Here is a 16037-nt window from a genome sequence, read left to right as displayed (position 1 = left end):
AACTTCAAAATTTTGCTTAGAGAAGTAAGACAGACCTATATAGAAAGACATACCTTATTCAAGAGTTGGAAACTCTTTTTAAACTGTCAATTCTCTTCAAATTGATCTATAGAATTAATATAATTTCAACAAATTAACTCAGCAGGATTCTTTTTAGAACCTGACAAGCTGATTCTGAAATTCAAATGCTAGTGGAAAGAACCTGGCAAAGTTAAAACAACTCTGAAAAAGAACAAAGTTCTAACAGAGGACTAACACTAGCTTACTCGAAAACTTACTACAGAACAAGCTACAGTAATAAAGACAGTGTAATACTGGCATAAAAATAGACAAATAGATCAATTAAACAGAATATACAGTATAGAATAAACCTACACATATATGAAAAACTAATTTTTACAAAAGTACAAAGGCAGTGCAAAAGTGGAGAATGGATAGCTTTTTAAAAATACCTTCAGAAAAACTGGATACCCATATGCAAGAGAAATTAACTTTGATTTAAACCTGCACCATATTCAAAAATAAACTCAAAATGGAACATGAATAATCTAGTTTATGTCAATTCTATCTCTTAAAAAAAAAAAGAAGAGGCAGGGACAGGAGGTGTCTTGGCCAATTATTCATAGGGTGGATTCAGGAAAACACTTAGAATGGGCGCAAGGTGTCTCAATCTCTGATAACTAATAGTCTAACAATTGATTAAGCACTTTCAACCATGTTTATTGATTTATTCTTCAAAAAAATAGACATTTACTTCCCTCATTTCTTTTTTGCTTACTATATAAATCCTTAGGGAAGCAGTATCAACATTACTTTCCTTTTACTATAGCAGACCAACTCTAGAGGGAAGGGAATATATAAAAAATATAGAAAATATCCAAAATGCTGTACAAAATCAACCAAGAGATAATATACTCCCACTTCACACTGCCAATACCCTTTTCTACAACTATGTCACCAAGTCTGGAGTTACCCAGATGGTATTCTAATATAATGTATACACTCTATACATAAATAGTCTTCACTAAGAAGTATGGAAATATGTAAGAGAGAAGTATTTTTTCTGGTATACAAGCTAGGAAAGCAATCCACCATTACAATCTTAAATTAAATCAAGAGTTTTGGAGCTGGCCACAATAAAAAAATCACTCTGAGAAGTGAATTTGTATGGGTTGCATAAGCACATGATATGTGGTTTTTCTTCCCAAATTAATGCTTATTGTACATATCAATACCACATACCAGGGTCTATATAGTAAAAATGCTAAGAGAGCAGCAAAGCTTTTTTTTTTTTTTTAAATAGGATGGAAAAAAAAAAAAGAAAATAGATAGATAGATAGATAGATAGATAGATAAACAGATAGGATGGGGTCTTACTGCATTGCCCAGGCTGAAGTGCAGTGGCCCAATCATAGCTCACTGTAACCTCCACATCCTGGGCTTAAGCAATCATTCCCACCTCAGCCTCACAAGCAGCTGGGACTACAGGTATTGCCACCACGCCTGGCTAATTTTTTAATTTTTTTGTAGAGATGGGGGGGAGGGGGCGTCTCACTATGCTGCCCAGGCTGGTCTCAAAGTCCTGGCCTCAAGCAATCCTCCTGCCTCAGCCTCCCAAAGATCTTGGAATACAGGTATAAACCACCTGGCCTGGCTGACAAAGCAGTAAAGCTTAAATAAGCCATTTCTAAAGTCTTAAAAGAGGCTTCAGTTAAATTAATCCTGTGCTACCTGTTTTACCAGATACAAAAACATCTTTTTCAAGAACAAACAAAGGGGGAAGCGCGTGTGTGCGGCTGGGCTCGTAGCAGAAGACCAAGTTGTCCAAGAACCTGATGCGCATGAAGTTCATGCAAAGGGGACTGGACTCAGAAACGAAGAAACAACTAGAAGGGGAAGAAAAGAAAATCATTGGTGAAGAACACTGGTACTTGGATTTGCCAGCACTGACAAAGAGAGTTTCATAATACAAGAGCAGAGTTTCTTGTTATGTGAAGATCTTCTCTATGGAAGAATGTCATTCAGAGGATTTAATCCTGAGGTTGAGAAATTAATGCTTCAGATGAATGCTAAGAACAAAGCAGAAGTTTTTGAAGATAAAACAGAGGAGGTCGATGTGTCAGATGAAGAAATGGCTAGAAGATACGAGACCTTGGTGGGGACAATTGGGAAAAAGTTTGCCAAGAAGAGAGACCGGGTCAGTTATGAAGAACATGAAAATGGAGATGTAAAACTGCCTAAAGAAAAGGAGATGTTCTTAAAGCCCCGAGATTAAAATGGATGCCTTAAGAGATGGCTCAGGGATGCCTTGTGAAAGTTAGCAGCATATTTTGGAACTCGTCCTGATGGTGTCTCTGTAGTTATTAATACTGTAATGTCTATTTGTAAAGAGATGTATAATTTTGGAAACATGCTGTTTTTGAAACAGATGTGTGATGGATGTTATACATCCTTTGCTTAATGGTATTCATTGACAGTGGATTTTTACCCCTTGATCTTCAAATGTACATCAGTACAGTGTTGCTTGCTAAAGATTATTTGACTTCAAGTTTTTTTAATATAGGTCTCCAGTCACTGACCTTGAATTGACTCATATAAATTAATACCAATGTTTAAATTGCCCTTATGTTTATGTTTTACTTTAAATTGTTAATCATGTCAGGCCAAATCATATATACATTTTGGCCAGGCGCAGTGGCTCACGCCTGTGGTCCTAGCTTCCTGGGAGGCCGAGGCGGGAGGATAGCTGCAGCTCGGCAGTTCGACACCAGCCTCAGCGCAGTGAGACCCCGTCTCTACCACTACAAATCATATATACATTTTGGAATCAAATGTCATAAAAATTTATTGTATGTAAATTCACTAAGAACAAACACACCTCTCCAGCCTGAAGCATTTGAATGCTACCAGGTCATTGTCAAGTCATGGTATTATAGTTTTTTGTTTAAAGCACTTAATTCATAGAAAAAAATCGTTCTGTAATAAACATCTACTTTCACTTAAAAAAAAAAACAAAAAAACAAAGGATCAGCTCATGGTAGGTGAATAAAAATGCAAACAGATTTGAGTTTGCCCCAATAAACCTCACTAGGAGTAGAAAGAAGACAGAGCTAGTTAGTAATAGTTTATATTTAAGCACATGACTGACTCAGCCAGAGATATAAGCCTTTCATAGACTACAAGCATAAAGTCAAAAAGTCAAAGATGATACAGTATGATATGTGAGAATTTTACAAATGCAAAGTAACTTACTGAGTGTAGCTCAAATATCCTTGAGGTCAATCAACATCTAATCTTAATATCAGCAGTAAGATCCAGAATAGTTTTCATAAATGTCCAGTGTTTTCTCCTTCTATTTCCCACCACTATGTTTTCTGTTTCATTTAACTTTTCTACTTGCCCTAGTTATTACAGTTAATTTTTTTTAAAAAATCAATTCTAAACACTAAAACGAGAAGACATACATTTCTTCAGATAATCACAATGCATCTTGCTTTGGAAATTTTGTCTTTAATTTTAGGAAGAAATTTTCATAATTTGCCCATTTCTCTTAGTAAGTCAATCCAAAAATACACAGTCAAGAAAAATGCTTATGCATTTATTCTGATTAGGAAAAATTCTCATATATAAACACTAAGAAAACAAACCACACACAACTCTCCATCTCTGATGACAAAGCCAGAGGGAGACCTTAATGGTAGCAGCTCATAAATCCTAGCCCAAGATCACAAATACAGCTACAAGGAAACTCTCCCAAGAAAAACATATGACATTATAAAAACCATAAGGGAGATTAGTGGAAAAACTCAGGGCATATCTATCCATTAACTTTTCTCAGAGTGTTTTTCACAGTTTATTTATTTTATACTGTCCCAAAGTAATTAAGTAACCCAAAGATGAAACTCTGGAAAATAGGGACCATCTCTTATATTCCTCTAATGTCTCTCATAACAACAACAGGTTTGGAGCATAGGGAATGCATGTTAAACATTTACTGAAGGAAGAGAGCTATCTGGAAGAGGGCAGGGATCCAAGCATAGGGATTGCTTCACCCCAATGTTGAGCAGTACCTGTAAATAGATACTGTTTCTTATAAATTCCATTCACTACATATAAAAGTGATACAGGGAAGGGTTTTCCAACCAGAAGAATCAACACACATGCCCCACAATTTACTTACTGATAAATTAGAAAAAACTAAAAAACAAACATGTCAAGGAGCATGGGTTAGTGGTTAAAAATTAAAATTTAGAAATAATTTTATTATATTCCTTCACCATGAATTATTCATGACAAACAGATTTCTATGATTGCAATTTGGAAGATCTAAAATTACAATCCTCAGATGGCTACCAACAAGTATGGCCCCCAATGAGGTTGCACCATCTCATATTAATCTCTGCTAAAGAAAAGGCAACTGCAAAAAAAGAGTGTGCATGAGCCCATTTCATTCAAGTTTTTCAATCTAATGTATCCACTGGGATCTACAGCAGTCTAATAACCATATGCACATCATAATTTTACCAATATGAGTCAGTACTGCAAAGCAGAAACTTTGAGGTGTTGTTCTTTGTATCACATATTTAAGTGCAGGTTCACCTAAAATATTAATACTATCAAAGTCTACATAATTCATAGTTTTTAAAACCTACTGTTTTACACTTCTAAGGAAAAGGGAATTTTAAGTACTCCAGCATGTGTAACTTTTTCAGTGTTAGAAGAATACAACATTTGCATTCTAGTGCAATCACAGAAACTGAGGGTCAAAGAGGGGTAACAACTCAGTTAAGAACAGACGATGTGCCAGGAACAAGGCAGAATCTATAATCCAAGACTCCTGTCCTAATTCCCTTTCTCTCCCAGTCTCTTTCTCCGATTAACTGTTCATACGGCCTGAGCAATACAATAGCAGCTACTGATATCTTTTTTATCACTGAACATATTCACAACAAAATTGCCCCCTTTCCTTCTAATTAGCTGCAGTGCTCAAGATATCTCTTAAGAGGCAAGTGAGTTCAAAGTAGTGACCATAAAACAATGTGAAGACAGCATCCTCTTTTTCAGGCTGCCAACATGTGACATCCAGGAGGAATGATTTTATTGCTCTGAATGAAGATTCCCATAACTGTGAAAGAGGAACCTAAACAGCATTTCTAATATCAATAACCAATTGATATGTCATCAATTACCTATAGTATCAACACGATATTTTATACAGTTTAAACCAAAAGAGAAAAAGTGCAGAGAGGGCCTGACTAATGTCATAGTGTTCAATATACTTTTTAAGTTGTTTCCTCACTCTGAATCATAGCCCAATCAATTTTACACCTTGTCTCATATCTGGCTGCCAAGGATGAACTAGGTTGACATATATGATAACAGTTAATGTACCACACCACAAGAGTATAAGAGAAAAAGTATTCTTTACTTCAATCTTTTAATTCATAGCTGTATTTCTACCACCAAGAGCAGCCTTACAGAAAGGAATGTGTAAATGGGCAAGGAAACAAAAATGTGACAAATAAAAAACAAGTAACATCACAGACTCAAATCTAACCGTATCAATGGAAAACACACCAATGAAAAGGTAGAGAGAATAAAGGGAGACACACACACACACAACCCCCAAAGTAGATTTCAGAGCAAAGACTATTACAAGGGATAGAGATAATAATTTCATAATAATAACAAAGAGATCAATCAAGACAACATAACAATCCTAAATGTTTATATACTTAATAACAGAGCTTCCAAATAGTGACCGAACAATAAGGAGAAACAGACAAAAACCACAATTATAGCCAGAGGCTTCAATACATCTCTCTTAATAAAATAATAACAGAAAAAATCCACAAGGATATAATAAAACTGAGCAACACTATAAACCAATTTGACTTGACTGGCATTTATAGAACGTTCCACCCAATTACAGAAAAAAATTATGTTCTTCTCAAGTGCACAGGAAACATCTATAAAGATCATATTCAGGTGATAAAACGAATGCTAGTAAATTTAAAAGGATTTAAGTTATACAGAGAATGTTTTTAATTGTGATTTTTTTACACCACAATGGAGTTAAATTAGAAATCAGTACTAGAAACATCTCTGGCAAATCCCCCAAATCTTTGGAAAGTAAATAACACACTTCTAAACAACTCATGAATCAAGAATAAATCACAAGGGAAATTAGAAAGGACTTTGAACTGAATAAAAATGAAAACACAACATATCAGAATTTGTGGGGTACTACCAAAGTAGTATTTTGGGGTAAATTTATAGCATTAAAATGCCTATTTTAGAAAAGAAGGAAGATCTCGAATCAACCTCAGCTTCCACTTTAAAAAACGAGAAAACCAAGAAATGTAAACCCAAAGAAAGCAGAAAAAAGGAAGTCAATAAAATATAAAACAACAGAGGAATTCAATGAAACCAAAGCTGGTTCTTGAAGAAGGTCAGTAAAATTAATATACCCTCAGTCACACTGATTATGACACAGAGGGGGAAAGAGAGGGAAGAAAGGGGACGGAGGGGGAGGTTATCAATAATGGATGTGGAATCACCATGGAGTCTACAGATCTTAAAAGGTTAATAAGGGAATATAATTTGAACAACTTTATGCCAATAAATTCAACAACTCAGATGAAATGAACAAATTCCTTGAAAAGACATAAACTACCAAAGCTGACTTGAGAAGAAATAGATAACATGAATAGTTTAATATCTAGTAAGAAAACTGAATATTTTATTTAAAACCTTCCCATAAAAAGAAAACTCCAGGCCTAGATGGATTCATTGACAAATTCTACCTAAGGAAGAAATAATAACAATTCTACACAAACTCTTCTAAAAAACTGAAGAGGAGAAAATGTTTCCTGACCTATCCTATGAAGCCAGCAATATCTTTATACAAAAACCAGACAAACATATCACAAGAAAAAAAAACTACAGACCAAATTTATCCATGAACACCGAAGTAAATATTCTTTAAAAAGTTGTTAACAAATTGAACCCAACAATATATTTAAAAATTAATACATCAAGACCAAGTAGAGTTTACTCAGGAATGCAAAGTTGGTTTAATATTATCAATGTATTACTATATTAACAAACTAAAAAAATTACATGATCATTTTGATCAGTACAAAAGTGGCATTTGGCAAAATCTAACATCCATTTTTAATAAAAATCATGACAAACTAGAATAGAACATCCTCAATCCAATAAAAGGCATCTATGAAAAACATATGACTAACCTGAGACTTAACGGCAAAAGACTGTATGTTTTTTCCCCTAAAACTAGGAACAAGCTAAGTATATCCACTCATATCACTTCTATTAAATATGATGCTGGAGGTTCTAGACAGAGCAATCAGGCAAGAAAAAGAAATAGAAGATATCTGGATTATGAGGAAGGAAACAAACTGCCTCTATTCACTAAAAATATGATCACTCACGTAAAAAACCCAATGGAACCTACAAAAAAATACTGCTAGAACTGATAAGTGAGTTTAAGTAAGGCTGCAGGATACTAGATCAATATGCAAAAAAAAAAAAATCAGTGTATTTCCACATATTAATAATGAACTGGAAACTGAAATTTAAAAATAAAACACTAATACTACACCAAAAATAGGAAATACTTAGGAATAAATTGACAAAAAGATGTGAAAGACTTATTACTGAAAACTTCAAAATTTTGCTTAGAGAAGTAAGACAGACCTATATAGAAAGACATACCTTATTCAAGAGTTGGAAACTCTTTTTAAACTGTCAATTCTCTTCAAATTGATCTATAGAATTAATATAATTTCAACAAATTAACTCAGCAGGATTCTTTTTAGAACCTGACAAGCTGATTCTGAAATTCAAATGCTAGTGGAAAGAACCTGGCAAAGTTAAAACAACTCTGAAAAAGAACAAAGTTCTAACAGAGGACTAACACTAGCTTACTCGAAAACTTACTACAGAACAAGCTACAGTAATAAAGACAGTGTAATACTGGCATAAAAATAGACAAATAGATCAATTAAACAGAATATACAGTATAGAATAAACCTACACATATATGAAAAACTAATTTTTACAAAAGTACAAAGGCAGTGCAAAAGTGGAGAATGGATAGCTTTTTAAAAATACCTTCAGAAAAACTGGATACCCATATGCAAGAGAAATTAACTTTGATTTAAACCTGCACCATATTCAAAAATAAACTCAAAATGGAACATGAATAATCTAGTTTATGTCAATTCTATCTCTTAAAAAAAAAAAGAAGAGGCAGGGACAGGAGGTGTCTTGGCCAATTATTCATAGGGTGGATTCAGGAAAACACTTAGAATGGGCGCAAGGTGTCTCAATCTCTGATAACTAATAGTCTAACAATTGATTAAGCACTTTCAACCATGTTTATTGATTTATTCTTCAAAAAAATAGACATTTACTTCCCTCATTTCTTTTTTGCTTACTATATAAATCCTTAGGGAAGCAGTATCAACATTACTTTCCTTTTACTATAGCAGACCAACTCTAGAGGGAAGGGAATATATAAAAAATATAGAAAATATCCAAAATGCTGTACAAAATCAACCAAGAGATAATATACTCCCACTTCACACTGCCAATACCCTTTTCTACAACTATGTCACCAAGTCTGGAGTTACCCAGATGGTATTCTAATATAATGTATACACTCTATACATAAATAGTCTTCACTAAGAAGTATGGAAATATGTAAGAGAGAAGTATTTTTTCTGGTATACAAGCTAGGAAAGCAATCCACCATTACAATCTTAAATTAAATCAAGAGTTTTGGAGCTGGCCACAATAAAAAAATCACTCTGAGAAGTGAATTTGTATGGGTTGCATAAGCACATGATATGTGGTTTTTCTTCCCAAATTAATGCTTATTGTACATATCAATACCACATACCAGGGTCTATATAGTAAAAATGCTAAGAGAGCAGCAAAGCTTTTTTTTTTTTTAAATAGGATGGAAAAAAAAAGAAAGAAAATAGATAGATAGATAGATAGATAGATAGATAAACAGATAGGATGGGGTCTTACTGCATTGCCCATGCTGAAGTGCAGTGGCCCAATCATAGCTCACTGTAACCTCCACATCCTGGGCTTAAGCAATCATTCCCACCTCAGCCTCACAAGCAGCTGGGACTACAGGTATTGCCACCACGCCTGGCTAATTTTTTAATTTTTTTGTAGAGATGGGGGGGAGGGGGCGTCTCACTATGCTGCCCAGGCTGGTCTCAAAGTCCTGGCCTCAAGCAATCCTCCTGCCTCAGCCTCCCAAAGATCTTGGAATACAGGTATAAACCACCTGGCCTGGCTGACAAAGCAGTAAAGCTTAAATAAGCCATTTCTAAAGTCTTAAAAGAGGCTTCAGTTAAATTAATCCTGTGCTACCTGTTTTACCAGATACAAAAACATCTTTTTCAAGAACAAACAAAGGGGGAAGCGCGTGTGTGCGGCTGGGCTCGTAGCAGAAGACCAAGTTGTCCAAGAACCTGATGCGCATGAAGTTCATGCAAAGGGGACTGGACTCAGAAACGAAGAAACAACTAGAAGGGGAAGAAAAGAAAATCATTGGTGAAGAACACTGGTACTTGGATTTGCCAGCACTGACAAAGAGAGTTTCATAATACAAGAGCAGAGTTTCTTGTTATGTGAAGATCTTCTCTATGGAAGAATGTCATTCAGAGGATTTAATCCTGAGGTTGAGAAATTAATGCTTCAGATGAATGCTAAGAACAAAGCAGAAGTTTTTGAAGATAAAACAGAGGAGGTCGATGTGTCAGATGAAGAAATGGCTAGAAGATACGAGACCTTGGTGGGGACAATTGGGAAAAAGTTTGCCAAGAAGAGAGACCGGGTCAGTTATGAAGAACATGAAAATGGAGATGTAAAACTGCCTAAAGAAAAGGAGATGTTCTTAAAGCCCCGAGATTAAAATGGATGCCTTAAGAGATGGCTCAGGGATGCCTTGTGAAAGTTAGCAGCATATTTTGGAACTCGTCCTGATGGTGTCTCTGTAGTTATTAATACTGTAATGTCTATTTGTAAAGAGATGTATAATTTTGGAAACATGCTGTTTTTGAAACAGATGTGTGATGGATGTTATACATCCTTTGCTTAATGGTATTCATTGACAGTGGATTTTTACCCCTTGATCTTCAAATGTACATCAGTACAGTGTTGCTTGCTAAAGATTATTTGACTTCAAGTTTTTTTAATATAGGTCTCCAGTCACTGACCTTGAATTGACTCATATAAATTAATACCAATGTTTAAATTGCCCTTATGTTTATGTTTTACTTTAAATTGTTAATCATGTCAGGCCAAATCATATATACATTTTGGCCAGGCGCAGTGGCTCACGCCTGTGGTCCTAGCTTCCTGGGAGGCCGAGGCGGGAGGATAGCTGCAGCTCGGCAGTTCGACACCAGCCTCAGCGCAGTGAGACCCCGTCTCTACCACTACAAATCATATATACATTTTGGAATCAAATGTCATAAAAATTTATTGTATGTAAATTCACTAAGAACAAACACACCTCTCCAGCCTGAAGCATTTGAATGCTACCAGGTCATTGTCAAGTCATGGTATTATAGTTTTTTGTTTAAAGCACTTAATTCATAGAAAAAAATCGTTCTGTAATAAACATCTACTTTCACTTAAAAAAAAAAACAAAAAAACAAAGGATCAGCTCATGGTAGGTGAATAAAAATGCAAACAGATTTGAGTTTGCCCCAATAAACCTCACTAGGAGTAGAAAGAAGACAGAGCTAGTTAGTAATAGTTTATATTTAAGCACATGACTGACTCAGCCAGAGATATAAGCCTTTCATAGACTACAAGCATAAAGTCAAAAAGTCAAAGATGATACAGTATGATATGTGAGAATTTTACAAATGCAAAGTAACTTACTGAGTGTAGCTCAAATATCCTTGAGGTCAATCAACATCTAATCTTAATATCAGCAGTAAGATCCAGAATAGTTTTCATAAATGTCCAGTGTTTTCTCCTTCTATTTCCCACCACTATGTTTTCTGTTTCATTTAACTTTTCTACTTGCCCTAGTTATTACAGTTAATTTTTTTTAAAAAATCAATTCTAAACACTAAAACGAGAAGACATACATTTCTTCAGATAATCACAATGCATCTTGCTTTGGAAATTTTGTCTTTAATTTTAGGAAGAAATTTTCATAATTTGCCCATTTCTCTTAGTAAGTCAATCCAAAAATACACAGTCAAGAAAAATGCTTATGCATTTATTCTGATTAGGAAAAATTCTCATATATAAACACTAAGAAAACAAACCACACACAACTCTCCATCTCTGATGACAAAGCCAGAGGGAGACCTTAATGGTAGCAGCTCATAAATCCTAGCCCAAGATCACAAATACAGCTACAAGGAAACTCTCCCAAGAAAAACATATGACATTATAAAAACCATAAGGGAGATTAGTGGAAAAACTCAGGGCATATCTATCCATTAACTTTTCTCAGAGTGTTTTTCACAGTTTATTTATTTTATACTGTCCCAAAGTAATTAAGTAACCCAAAGATGAAACTCTGGAAAATAGGGACCATCTCTTATATTCCTCTAATGTCTCTCATAACAACAACAGGTTTGGAGCATAGGGAATGCATGTTAAACATTTACTGAAGGAAGAGAGCTATCTGGAAGAGGGCAGGGATCCAAGCATAGGGATTGCTTCACCCCAATGTTGAGCAGTACCTGTAAATAGATACTGTTTCTTATAAATTCCATTCACTACATATAAAAGTGATACAGGGAAGGGTTTTCCAACCAGAAGAATCAACACACATGCCCCACAATTTACTTACTGATAAATTAGAAAAAACTAAAAAACAAACATGTCAAGGAGCATGGGTTAGTGGTTAAAAATTAAAATTTAGAAATAATTTTATTATATTCCTTCACCATGAATTATTCATGACAAACAGATTTCTATGATTGCAATTTGGAAGATCTAAAATTACAATCCTCAGATGGCTACCAACAAGTATGGCCCCCAATGAGGTTGCACCATCTCATATTAATCTCTGCTAAAGAAAAGGCAACTGCAAAAAAAGAGTGTGCATGAGCCCATTTCATTCAAGTTTTTCAATCTAATGTATCCACTGGGATCTACAGCAGTCTAATAACCATATGCACATCATAATTTTACCAATATGAGTCAGTACTGCAAAGCAGAAACTTTGAGGTGTTGTTCTTTGTATCACATATTTAAGTGCAGGTTCACCTAAAATATTAATACTATCAAAGTCTACATAATTCATAGTTTTTAAAACCTACTGTTTTACACTTCTAAGGAAAAGGGAATTTTAAGTACTCCAGCATGTGTAACTTTTTCAGTGTTAGAAGAATACAACATTTGCATTCTAGTGCAATCACAGAAACTGAGGGTCAAAGAGGGGTAACAACTCAGTTAAGAACAGACGATGTGCCAGGAACAAGGCAGAATCTATAATCCAAGACTCCTGTCCTAATTCCCTTTCTCTCCCAGTCTCTTTCTCCGATTAACTGTTCATACGGCCTGAGCAATACAATAGCAGCTACTGATATCTTTTTTATCACTGAACATATTCACAACAAAATTGCCCCCTTTCCTTCTAATTAGCTGCAGTGCTCAAGATATCTCTTAAGAGGCAAGTGAGTTCAAAGTAGTGACCATAAAACAATGTGAAGACAGCATCCTCTTTTTCAGGCTGCCAACATGTGACATCCAGGAGGAATGATTTTATTGCTCTGAATGAAGATTCCCATAACTGTGAAAGAGGAACCTAAACAGCATTTCTAATATCAATAACCAATTGATATGTCATCAATTACCTATAGTATCAACACGATATTTTATACAGTTTAAACCAAAAGAGAAAAAGTGCAGAGAGGGCCTGACTAATGTCATAGTGTTCAATATACTTTTTAAGTTGTTTCCTCACTCTGAATCATAGCCCAATCAATTTTACACCTTGTCTCATATCTGGCTGCCAAGGATGAACTAGGTTGACATATATGATAACAGTTAATGTACCACACCACAAGAGTATAAGAGAAAAAGTATTCTTTACTTCAATCTTTTAATTCATAGCTGTATTTCTACCACCAAGAGCAGCCTTACAGAAAGGAATGTGTAAATGGGCAAGGAAACAAAAGATTTTTCTTAACTTACTGCTTCATTCTGCTAAAACAGTTCATGTGTGCCCTAAAAAAAATCTTTAAAAAAGCTTTTCAAAAACGAAAGTGGAAGTTGCAGCAAGTAAAAGATCCTAGCATTAAAATCCTAGGATCCCAGCTCTAAGCACTGTTTTCTACAAACATTATGATTATCCTCACTTTGTCCCTTAACTCACCGAGACAAAATATGGAATAATCGTGCCAGGGGAGCTATAATACTATGTTTACCTCAAATAAACCTTTTAGCACATCTGTGGTCACTTTTTCAGGCAGCTTATTTAAAAAGAAGCCAATATAAATCAGATCTCAAAATCCTCACAAAGTTTATACAACTTACTGGTAACAGAATTGCTTTACCTCAATAAAAGTTTTCATTTTAATATTAATTTAGCAGAATACGGTTCAGAGCATATCTAGTTTTCCTTGGTTTGAACCCCTCAGCATTCATTCACACAGAACCAAAGTTATCTAATAAAGATGAAAAGACTCCAAAGAGCTCAGTACAGGTAGCCCTTCCAACTCTTAGGCCTAAAAATTATTCCCATTAATAAAAGCCTTCTGTAATACCCAACTGCTACACCAGTACAAATGTCCAGCAACTACCATCATGAAAAAAATTTGGTCTTTTTAATGCTTTTGAACTATCCTACCAAAATTTGCAGTAATCTTTTATAATAGATTGGTCCCCCAAAGTTTTTAATTTTCCTTTCCCTGTGCCACATTAAATTCTAACAAACTTAACATTTTCTCACTTTAAAAAAGTATCCTTTACAAAATGTTATTCTAAGCAGTAGAATAGTCCACTTCTGTCTTAGTAGGACTATGCTTCTCACATGTAACTAAGATCAGACTCACTGAAGCAAAAAGATCTCAGATCTGTGGGGGTAGGTGTAGGAAGACATTTTTGAAAACAGATTAAGTCTGATGTTATCAGGGCACTGGGTTTAGGAAGCACTAAGAAGAAAATGGGAAAGTTCCTAAAGGCATAAAAATGTGTGGGCTTCTACACTATATAAATGAAGTTTAACCCATAAGTAAAGAAGTCAATGAGAACTCTCCAAGCAAATAACATAATTCAATTTGAGTGTTGACAAGAGTACATTAAAAGGAATTTGAAGAACGTATTGAAGAATGGTGAAATTAGAAGTCGAGAAGCCAGGTAAGAAGATACTATCATAATATCACCAAAAGAAGGAGAACCTGAACTACTGCACTGGCAGAAAGGATAAAAAACAGCGAATGGAGAGGAACAGATGAGAAATACATAGGACCAAAACGTACAGACTTGGGAATTGAGGAATGAGGGGAAGAGGAGGATGACTTCCAGGTTTCTATCATGAACAGCTTTATGGCTTGGATGCTTAGCAGATGGTACACATGCTAAGGGAAGAAAATGAGGATGAAAAGCAATTTGAACCATTACAGACTACAACATGAGACACTTTGAGTTTGACATGTTTGTGGATGACACAGATGAAAAAAGTCTGATAAGGGGCTCAGTTTATGAACCTGAAAGCTGAGATGAAAGGTCTGCATTGGACATTTAAATGGAAGCTGTCTACAACTAAGAGGATTGAATCTACCAGAATATAACTTCCACTGGGGCAGAAATTTCTAACATTTTGTTTACTAACACCAAGCACCCAAAATGAAGTCTGTCCATAATAGTACGTGATCAATAAATATTTAATGAATGAATGTCAAGAGATAGTAGTATGAGTTAATTTTATGGAATGAAGAGCTTTTTGAGAAATTCAGTGGGAAATCACCATTTATAACATGTTCTAAGAAACTCAGGATTTCCAAAGACAAAAAACTATGTATAAATTCTCTTTTAGAAAAAAAAATAACGACAGTAAATTAGAACTGCTCTATAATCTACACTTCAGATCACTTAATTGTTCAAATTCCTATCAGTACTCTTTATCACTATAAATCTGAAGTCTAAATTTCTACTCAAACATTCCTATTCCGAAGTTCTGCTTGCATTCAAAATAATTTTCTACTTCCAAGTAAATGGAAATGATAGGAAGTGATAGATATTTCTGCTTCACATAAAAAGCTCCACCTCTAGGCACAAATATAAGACTTTCCTGTATCAAGAGTTCCAGAAGTAAATAGTTACAACTGGATCTGTGACCATAAGCAAAACCACTTCTAGAAAATACATCTATTTTCTTGGTTCGTGCAGCTTGAGAGCCATTAAGATTTTAATAATCTATAAATATATAATAAGCATAAAATCACTGGGCCAGGTAACTCCCAGTAAATTGCACCTGAGTTAAAAATGTGGGAACCCTAAAGCCTTTATTTGTAAAAATAAGAACTCAAGAGAACTGATAAACACAACATTATTTCTAGCAGTTACTGACACTTTCAGTAGCATAAAGCATTATTCTCAAAAGTTTCTGAAAAGGGGACGGGGAGGTCAAGAAAAATGGTACAGTAGGAAAGAAATAATTTTAAAGACTTTTAGTACATCTATCTGAAGATATTCGCTAAGAGATGTTCAAATGTTTCTCCCTTTGAACTGCACTTAATCTGCAAGACTCAGCCTCACTTATTATTAAGAATTCCTCATGAGGTCAAAATGGATCCACCAAGCCATAAATGCATCATGGGCAGAATTATCATTATCCTTTCTGTTATGTCATAGTCTCTCGTATAGGGTTTACACACAAAGAATGCTCAATGTTTTCTGAGTGAGCAAATATGGGAAGAATCAATTAATTAGGCCACTTTAAAAGTAAATAAAATTAAACTGTTTTCTAAGATCAAAACATTTTAGAGGGCATGTGGGACAATATTTTTTCAGTGAAA

General features: G+C 34.8%; 1 protein-coding gene and 2 pseudogenes across 3 annotated transcripts in view; 2 read left to right on the top strand and 1 right to left on the bottom strand.

The window, feature by feature from the left end:
- Window positions 1-2275, top strand: part of LOC105806980 — a 49377-nt pseudogene extending 47102 nt beyond the window's left edge. The window contains exon 2 of the transcript XR_001137306.1: window positions 1809-2275. The product of XR_001137306.1 is annotated as an M-phase phosphoprotein 6 pseudogene (transcript). The remainder of the gene's footprint in view (window positions 1-1808) is intronic.
- AUTS2 (autism susceptibility candidate 2) overlaps window positions 1-16037 on the bottom strand; it is a 1232042-nt gene that overhangs the window by 894299 nt on the left and 321706 nt on the right. The window lies entirely within an intron of this gene.
- LOC105806979 lies at window positions 2293-9958 on the top strand (annotated as a pseudogene).

Source organism: Propithecus coquereli, unplaced genomic scaffold (genome assembly GCF_000956105.1).
Source record: "Propithecus coquereli isolate 6110/MARCELLA unplaced genomic scaffold, Pcoq_1.0 Scaffold150, whole genome shotgun sequence".
Classification (NCBI taxonomy): Eukaryota; Metazoa; Chordata; class Mammalia; order Primates; family Indriidae; genus Propithecus; species Propithecus coquereli.
Note: the sequence above shows the minus strand (reverse complement) of the source record. Positions and strands in the feature narration are given on the sequence as shown.